This window comes from Ctenocephalides felis, unplaced genomic scaffold (genome assembly GCF_003426905.1).
Source record: "Ctenocephalides felis isolate EL2017-DRISC unplaced genomic scaffold, ASM342690v1 CF-g0.4_SCAFFOLD_01886, whole genome shotgun sequence".
Classification (NCBI taxonomy): Eukaryota; Metazoa; Arthropoda; class Insecta; order Siphonaptera; family Pulicidae; genus Ctenocephalides; species Ctenocephalides felis.
Window position 1 is genome coordinate 74,696,293 of NW_020538040.1, and position 9,973 is coordinate 74,706,265.

General features: G+C 28.0%; 2 non-coding genes across 2 annotated transcripts; one reads left to right on the forward strand and one right to left on the reverse strand.

The window, feature by feature from the left end:
* Positions 1-5,695: 5,695 nt before the first annotated feature.
* Positions 5,696-5,769, reverse strand: Trnat-cgu. Its single transcript has one exon. It is a non-coding gene; the product is annotated as a tRNA-Thr (tRNA).
* A 1,446-nt stretch (positions 5,770-7,215) lies between these two features.
* On the forward strand, positions 7,216-7,289 carry Trnat-cgu. The gene has a single exon. It is a non-coding gene; the product is annotated as a tRNA-Thr (tRNA).
* The last annotated feature ends 2,684 nt before the right edge of the window (positions 7,290-9,973 follow it).

Consider the following 9,973-nt stretch of genomic DNA (forward strand, 5'->3'; position numbering starts at 1 on the left):
CCCGGCAAACGTTGTTTTGCCATGAAAAACATGTTTAGTATAAAAATAACTAATTGATTGCAAATTGGTATATAAGCGAAAGGGGCAGCTAACAAAAAAATATATAAATAGTTTATCCACTGCAAAGCACGTTGTATTGTTTGCATTGTTGTATATTGTTTTTGCAGAAAATTGACTAATAATTTTGACCAATATTTATGCTTTAAAAAATTATTTATAGTATATATTTTATGATGTATATATATACATACCTATAGAAGGCAATTAATATAACTTTAATTGATATTTTATTGTGTTCTATAATTCTTGAATGTAATAAATACTTTTTTTTTAACTTCCCGTAGGGCAAGTTATAGTAATCGCAAAAAAATCAAAAATGAAAATTTTTATATATCTTCACGTTTCAGAGGTTTCTGAACATTTTGGCATACCTTAGAAAAAATGGATGTATGAGTGTGTGTGTGTGTGTGTGTATGTATGTACGTGTGTGTATGAATGTGCGGATACAAATTTTCGTCGACGATTTCCGGAAAACGGATCAACCGATTTGAATAATTCAAAAAACATTCGGTTTGTATTGATAAGGAGACGTGCTGATTAGTTTTTGGCAAAGGCAGGTCTAGCCGTTCCGAAGATACGGGGCAAAAAGTGCCGAAACGGTAACTCAGTTTTTAAGAGAACGGAGCGTCCAATTTGAATAATTTAAAAAACATTTAACTTGTATTGACAAGATGAAGAATCGATAAAATTCTCATGAAGGTAGGTCTAGCGGTTCCGGAGATATGGAGGAAAAAGTAAAAAAATGAGCCATTTGGCGGTCAAAAATGATCATTAGACATATGCACATCAAATTATCAGAAGTATACATTTTGTTAACATTCCTATGGGTTCCGTACCAATGCTTATGCGTTAGACAGCGACGCGGCGCTTACGCGCTTTAAATTTTGTCCCTATGCAGTTAAAGCAGTACGATTGCTTTGAAAAAAAAAGTTTAGATCTTCCACAATATGTCAAAATAAAGAAAAAAAAGTTTTCAAAAAAAGTAATTTTTTGTCCAATTTATACTTTCTCAAAAATCTTATTTTTTCAAAGTAAATTTTTTTCAAAAATGTTAATCGTTTTTGATAAAATACTAATTTTTGGTACGGGAAGTTCCAGCAATTTGCCTTAAGGCACGATGCCTTAATTGCCTTAAGACAGAATTCCACTTACAGCTAGTTTTCTTTGAATAATTAACCAAAAGTAGAATCAACAAAACAATATCGTATCTTAGGAATCATTTGACCATTATATTCAGTATTTTTGTTTAAAATCATTATTAACTTCCCGTAGGGCAAGTTATAGTAATCGCAAAAAAATCGAAAATGAAAATTTTTTAATTTCTCGACGTTTCAAAGGTTTCTGAATATTTTGGCATACCTTAGAAAAAATGGATGTATGTGTGTGTGTGTGTGTGTGTGTGTGTGTGTGTGTGTGTGTGTGTGTGTGTGTGTGTGTGCGTGTGTGTATGTATGTGCGGATACAAATTTTCGTCGACGATTTCGGGAACACCGATCAACCGATTTGAATAATTCAAAAAACATTCGATTCGTATTGATAAGGAGACGTGCTGATTAGTTTTTGGCAAAGTCAGGTCTAGCCGTTCCGAAGATACGGGGCAAAAAGTGCCGAAAACGGTAACTCAGTTTTTAAGAGAATGGAGAGTCCGATTTTAATAATTCAAAAAACATTTTACTTGTATTGACAAGGTGAAGAACCGATAAAATTTTCATAAAGGCAGGTCTAGCGGTTTCGGAGATCTAATGAAAAAAGCAAAAAAAAAATGCTATTTGCCTGTCAAAAATGATCATTAGACATATGCACATCAAATTATCAGATATTTTATAGAGATTTTAACAATAAGTATAATTTTGGTTTACATTCCTATGGGTTCCGTACCAATGTTTACGCGTTAGACGTCGACGCGGCGTTTACGCGGTTTGATATTGCGTCTTTATGCAGTTAAAGCAGTACGATTGCTTTGAAAAAAAAGTTTAGATCTTTCAAAATATGTCAAAATAAAGAAAACATTTTTTGTCAAAAAAAAAAATTACAAAAATTTTTTTTTTTCAAAAAAAGTAATTTTTTGTCTAATTGTTTGTCAAAAATCTTATTTTTTTTAAGTAATTTTTTTTTAAAAAATGTTAATCGTTTTTAAAAAAAATAATGATTTTTGGTACGGGAAGTTCCAGCAATTTGCCTTAATTGCCTTAAGACAGAATTCCACTTACTGCTAGTTTCTTTATATTATTACTCATAGACTTAGCTTAAATCTTAAAAATAATAATTAATTTCTGGAAGTTAATGGTAATTGTCTTAGTGACAGAACAAGTTTAACAACTATGCTCAACTAACCCAAACACTGAATTTCAAAATAAAAGTGAGTTTATAAAAAAAACGTGAGAATTATACCCAGTATAATATAATTACTATAATTACATGGCAGATTAACATTTACCTGATTAAAAATAAATAACATTTGACTAAACTAGACGAAAACTCGTGATGAATGACTTTTTTACTTTTTGGTCTCAAAATAAACAAAACGCCCGTGAGCCTCACTCATTTGTCCAGAGGCCACTAGCGATCGCGGGATGTTTATTTCCGCCAAACCTCTATCTTTCTGCCATATAATGCCTAAACGAACGGTGAATAGTTTTCGAGATATTTCGATTGCTCAACTTGCCCCTATGCTCAACTAGCCCCGCTCTACCCTACTCATTGAGAACTATAACTAAAATTGCACACAATTGTGTAACTTATTTATAAAATTAGTCATGCATTGCATCGTGCCTTAAGGCAAATTGCAAGAACTTTCTGTATCGTAATTAAACATTTGAGGAATAAAAATAATCAATAATTATTTTAAATAATTTCAAATAGACTATTTATTATAACTACATTTTGTCCAATGTTACAGATGGGGTTGGTTAGACGCTTTCGGAATAGCTTATTGTATTTGATTCAATAGCTATTCCGAGGATTTTGTACAACTGAATATATTTAGGAATAAAACTCGATGTTTTCTGCTTCTCAGATCGGTAGGAATTGGATGCTGAGGAAGAAATTAACTCCATTTATTTACTAAAAAAACATCTAACACTTGGAAATATACCATAAACTAATACGGAAAACACAAGTAAAACGTCGTACGTGACAAAGCGTGGGCTCATAAACGCTCTATAAGTGCTTATTAAATTGTGCGACATTTTACTTACAACTTATGAGTATTTTTACAATAAATTTGTTCAATTTATTTTTTAATTTGATTTTTTTAATAATATTGAATTTTCTTCAAAATTTTAAATTTTGGAAAAGATCGATTTTTTTACTATTTTGAGAATTTGGAAGTTTTTTTTTAAATTTCCAAATATTCTCAATTTTTTGTAAAAAATCGTTTTTTTTCAAATTTTGATATTTTTAAATTTTTTCAAAATCTAGATTTTTTTGAAAATGATGAAAAATTTCGAAAATTTGAATTTTAACTTGATTTTTGTTTCATTTTCAATATTACGAATTTTTTTGTACAAGCATTTTTGGCACACCGTTTGCACAAGCTAAAGGCTTTTTGAATTAATCTAATCGGATGATCCGTTCTCTCAAAAACTACATGACTATTTTTACATCCTTTGCGCTCCATTCCTCCGAAACGATTCCATATCTTCGGAACGTGGCTTTTTTAAACACGTATCGCGATTGAGTACCAACGAATGTTTTTTCGAAAATACAAATCGGTTAATCCATACTGTCGAAAATGTGGAGGATTTCTTTAAACCATATAAATGAACTTCAAAATTAAAAATCTTGGTACGGGACCAAAAAAAAAATGATACAAAATGTGTACGCAGTATTAAAATCTCTATAAAATATCTGATAATTTGATGTGATAGCACTTTTTTAACTTCCCGTAGGGCAAGTTATAGTAATCGCAAAAAAATCGAAAATGAAAATTTTTGCATTTCTCGACGTTTCAAAGGTTTCTGAATATTTTGGCATACCTTAGAAAAAATGGATGTATGTGTGTGTGTGTGTGTGTGTATGTGTGTGTGTGTGTGTGTGTGTGTGTATGTATGTGCGGATACAAATTTTCGTCGACGATTTCGGGAACACCGATCAACCGATTTGAATAATTCAAAAAACATTCGATTCGTATTGATAAGGAGACGTGCTTATTAGTTTTTGGCGAAAGCAGGTCTAGCCGTTCCGAAGATACGGGGCAAAAAGTGCCAAAAACGGTAACTCAGTTTTTAAGAGAACGGAGCGTCCGATTTTGATAATTCAAAAAACATTTTACTTGTATTGACAAGGTGAAGAACCGATCAAATTTTCATAAAGGCAGGTCTAGCGTTTTCGAAGATCTAATGAAAAAAGTAAAAAAAAATTCCATTTGGCGGTCAAAAATGATCATTAGACATATGCACATCAAATTATCAGATATTTTATAGAGATTTTAACAATAAGTATAAATTTGGTTTACATTCCTATGGGTTCCGTACCAATGTTTTTTTTTCAAAAAAAGCAATTTTTTGTCCAATTTATAGTTTCTCACAAATCTTATTTTTTCGAAGTAAATTTTTTTTTAAAATGTTAATCGTTTTTAAAAAAATAATTTTTGGTACGGGAAGTTCTAGCAATTTGCCTTAAGGCACGATGCCTTAATTGCCTTAAGACAGAATTCCACTTACAGCTAGTTTACTTTTTAAGTTTTTATAAGAATTGCTTTTTGTACGGAAAACTGTATTCTTCCACGCAGCCAATGGAAAAACAAAAAAATGTGTATCCACAATTTCATTAATTCTCTCCACTGCGAGTCAATATTAACAGAAAATAGGCCTACTACCTATAATAATTGTGATATAATAAAACAAAATAATACACACATCTACAGACATAAAGAATTAGATTTTCTTAAAGAAATGTTGAGCCAAAAGAATCATATAATACAATGTAAGTTCCAAGGTTATGGTACAGGTTTCTACAAATGAAATAATATCTCGGCATGTAAAATGTCTTACATCATACATTTCAAATGTATTGCATCTTTAAAACATCACATCATATATAGAGTCTTAGGAATATCCACACATCCACATTAATCTAATAAAGGTACAGAAGAGTACCAATGTATATATTTTTCAGTAAATAACTTGGAACATTTGCGTCTATTTGATTTGAACATTTATTAATTTATCAGATATAATTATCAATGATTTTAATAGCAATTGTATGAAAATTATGATAATTATGGTTTCTTTTTTAATATATTAATACTTACATTCTAATTTTATTTTGCGAATGTTATTAGCAAATGGTTTCATTTTGAAACTTGTAATAATATGCATATTTTTATATTCAGTGACTTATCAATACAAATTGCCAGTGCTAATCAATATTCTCTTCTTTCATCTATGGTGCTAATAATTATGCTGCTGCAGAAAATTATCCTAAGCAAGTTCAAATTATTTTTAATTGACACGTTTGACATTTTGACGTTTAGAAAGCGAACTAACTAAAATTTGAAGAATTAATAAAAGTACACATAAATCTTTACTATTAGTGGGATATATACATATATTTATCATTTTATAATAATGATAAATAGAAAATGAAGTGAAAATGATAATGTTTTCATATTATAAGCTTCAAAAATAACATTTGGCGCCGGAGAGATTCGAACTCCCGATCCCCTGTTTACGAGACAGGTGCTCTGACCAACTGAGCCACGGCGTCTATAAACAATTAATTTATTATTTGAACAAAAACCTAATTAATTATTACAAATGTGATTTATGAATAATTTACCAATAATTAGAAAATATTTGAATTTTTTTATCACATAATTATTATATGTAATCGATTTTTAAAAGAGTTAAATTGGATAACAATTCTTGTTATCACTAAAAAAACTTGTTGATCAATTCTACCAAAATTATGATAGCTTTACTCACAATTAAAATATCATTCACAACTCTCATTAGTGCTAACAAAAATGTATTGATTATATAGAAAATGGATTAAGAAATTAAAATCTAGTTAATTTTTTATAATAATCCAAATTATTTCCTTAGATATTTTTACAACAATTTAATTTAATTTATTCGATTACAGATATTATAAGTATATTTTAAGTTTTACAGATATTTAAGTAAAGTGTTAAAATGATTTTGTCTAAGTTTAAGTGTTCAAAAAATGTTCGCTTTCACTGAGAAATGAACTAAACTAAATGATAACTAATTGTTGTTTTTCAAATATACTTATAATATTTGTAGTTATATCAATTAAATAAATTATTTTTTAGCTCGTATTTTATTTAAAAGTGCACATCAACGCTAATCAGTAGTTCCATAACATAACGGTTAGTTGTTCGCATAGAAAAAGCAAGAGTATGGTTGCTCGATTCGTTTAGACTCGTATTTGCTTCGGGTTGTATTTTCTCGAATGATCTGGCTTCGAATTTTTATTCCAAAACATGTTAAAAAAAATCTAATTAAATTGTTAATTTTAACACTGATCGAGAAGGTGCCACTAGCTTTTTTATATAGCATTAATTCATTATGTTTTTATTATGTTTTTTTTAGTTTTATAATCTTGTTTTCTATTAAAATAGTTTTTCTTACTTTATGTGTTTTGTGTTGAAATATTTTTATTGTAAGCTATTTCACAATATATAACTTTTTTATGCATTTTAGCACTAAATATGATGTTTTAAAATTATTACTTTGATTTTATATAACTTCTAAAATACTCTTAACATTTATTATTTATTCATTCTTACTAATGATAGTAATAAAAGTAGAATTTTAATTGTTATATAAAATATTTTATCAGTTATCTTATTCTGCGGTGTTTCGAAGGTTGATTACGTCTAATATAAAATAAAAAAAATATAAGAACACGAAATAAATGAAATGAAATGTATTAAACAAATTAGTTTAATTTATACAAATACAAATATTATAAGTATGTATCAAAAACATGATTGATTAGTTCTTAGTCTAATATTTTAATTATTAAAATAGTTGTATCACAATTGATTTTGATTAAAATGATTATGTATACGTATACTGAAAATTTCATGCAACTTTCCTTAAGGGAAAATGTTATTACAACTAGTTTAATTTTTAAATTCATCACAAATAACTGGCTTTTCCTTTGTTAATTAATTAATTGTTTAAAGACGCCGTGGCTCAGATGGTTAGAGCACCTGTCTCGTAAACAGGGGATCGGGAGTTCGAATCTCTCCGGCGTCAGATGATATTTTTGAAGCTTATAATATAAAAAACAACATTCCCACATCAATTTCTACTCATTATTATTATAAAATAATAATTATAAATATTGGAATCACTAATATCAATGATTTATGCATGCATTCATCATTTCTTTAATATTAGTACGCTTATATTAGCGCTTCTATTTCCATATATGTCAAAATGACATACTTGTCAGATAAAACAATTGCAATTTGTCTACATATAAATATGCATATTAGTTAATGCATTAAAATAAGTATTTTGTTAACTACGAGTATATGTAAGTACTATAATTTCATTTTTTATTTAATTAAATTGAGCAAAATTGAACAAAAATAATACATAAATATATATCAATTAAATATGAAATCAACATTAACATAAAAAGCTGCCAAAAGTGAAATTTCATGTCTTATCCTTTATAAAAAGTAAAAATTTGAATCCAGAAATATTATAAATATTCAAAAAGTGCGGCACCAACAAATATTTTTGTTTAAAAAACAGATGAAGTTATAAAATATATAAAAGTGGGTGATAATCAAAAGAAGGAAGAGAGCTGAAAACCAATAGTAATAAAAGTGGTCAGCTAGATTCAGAAAAATTTGCTGTGAAAATTATTCTTATTACATTTTCTGAAAAAGCTGTTCAAATTGAATTTATATCTTTGCAGTTTGTTATTTACAAGTATATTATTTATAAAAAATAAGTATCGTATCGTATGTAAGATACATTTATTTGTAAATATATAAAAGTGAGTGATAATCAAAGGAAGGAAGAGAGCTGAAAACCAATAGTAATAAAAGTGAGCTGCTAGATTCAGGAAAATTTGCTGTGAAAATTATTCTTATTACATTCTCTGAAAAAGCTGTTCAAATTGAATTCATATTTTTGCAGTTTGTTATTTACAAGTATATTATTTATAAAAATATGTATCGTATCGTATGTAAGATACATTTATTTGCTTTAACGATTAAAAATAAATTGTGTTAAAGTGGATAATATCACTTTAATTCAATAGAAATATAATTTAAGTAATAATAATTTTAGTAGCAATAATTGCCTATTTTGAAAATGGCATCTCTGTCTACGCAAGATTTACTGACAATCTTGAGACAATGGTTGTACAAATTGATACATAAAGGTATTAGTTGGATATATTGAGTTAAAATAGGGCAATAATATTTAAGCTTTCGGAAATATTTTGATATAAATATTTGATTTCTAATTACATGTTTATTTGTTAAGAATGGGAAAAATAGGTAATATTATAATATTCAAGTAATATGTTAATATTCAAGAAGAAATATACTATGAACGTATATATGCATAATTGTAATATTATATAAAAATTATATTATTATTTATTAACTTCCCATAGGGTAAGTTATAGTAATCGTCTAAAAATAAAAATAAAGTTCGCATGTTTTTACGTTTGAAGGCCTCCTAGACATTTTGGCATGTGTTTTGTGTGCACACAATTTTTCGTCCACGATTGCAATCGATCAGGATCAAGCGATTAGAATTATTCAAAAAACATTCGGTTCCTAATGATGAGGAGACGTGCTGATTAGATTTTGGCAAAGGCAGGTCCAGCCCGTTTTCGAGATACGAAGCAAAGATTGCAGACAAGAGAAATTAAGTTTTTAAAAGAAAAAAATATCCGATTTCAATAATTCAAAAAACATTCAATTCTTAATAATGGGGAGACGTGGTGATTAGTTTTTGTCAAAGTACAAAAAAATTACAGTTTTTGAGAGAAAAGCGCAAAGATTTTATTAATTCGGAATCCACAAAGAATGAATCTTGTAACCGAGTGTATTATTTACCATATTTTTTTGAACTGGCATATCGATTATAAAATTTTTACCAATTTTATATATAGAGGGATTACCTCAGATTATCACAACAAAATTGAAAACTAATAATATAGGTTTAGTCATGGTTTAGATATAAATTCAAATTCAATTTAGATTTCCAATAACGTTGGCTGATAGTGGATAAAGCGCTACACGCCGCATAAAATCCGTATATATGCAACAATTGCAAGCTGCTTATAAATATGAAAAGTATATTTGAAGAATCAAAACTGGATTTAGGAAATAGGTAATCAATTTTATATATTGATTTAGTTAGACATACTATAATTTTAAATTAAACAGTAAAAATGATTATATCATTTACACAAAAGAGTGTTATTAAAAAGATTTATTCGAAATGATTCACAAGAAATTATTTAATAAGTGTTATTACTAACCTAAATATTAGATACATATACTTGTTAATGTCAAATTCAGTTTTAAAACAATTAAGCAACACCCCAAATATTTTTTATTTTAAGCAATCTTAATTAATTAATTTCAAATATTGTAACTATTATTTTGTTTAATAAAATGTGATATCAAAAAACGGGAGACGTCTATCGATTCGTAATTTACCATTTATACAGTGAAAACTGTTTTTTTTCACTTAAAACCAGTTTTCGAATTTCATCATTTTCGCCCGAAAGCCGGTTTTTAAAACCGGTTTTTGAAAATCGACAAACCCTAATAGACGCAGTAGTCCGTTCAAACGTATTCGCGCCTTGCAAAGTTTATTTTAAGGGTGGTTTTCTGAGGATATATTTATTATTAATGGTTTAAAAAACATTCAATTGATATTGATAGGGAGAAGCGCTGATTAGT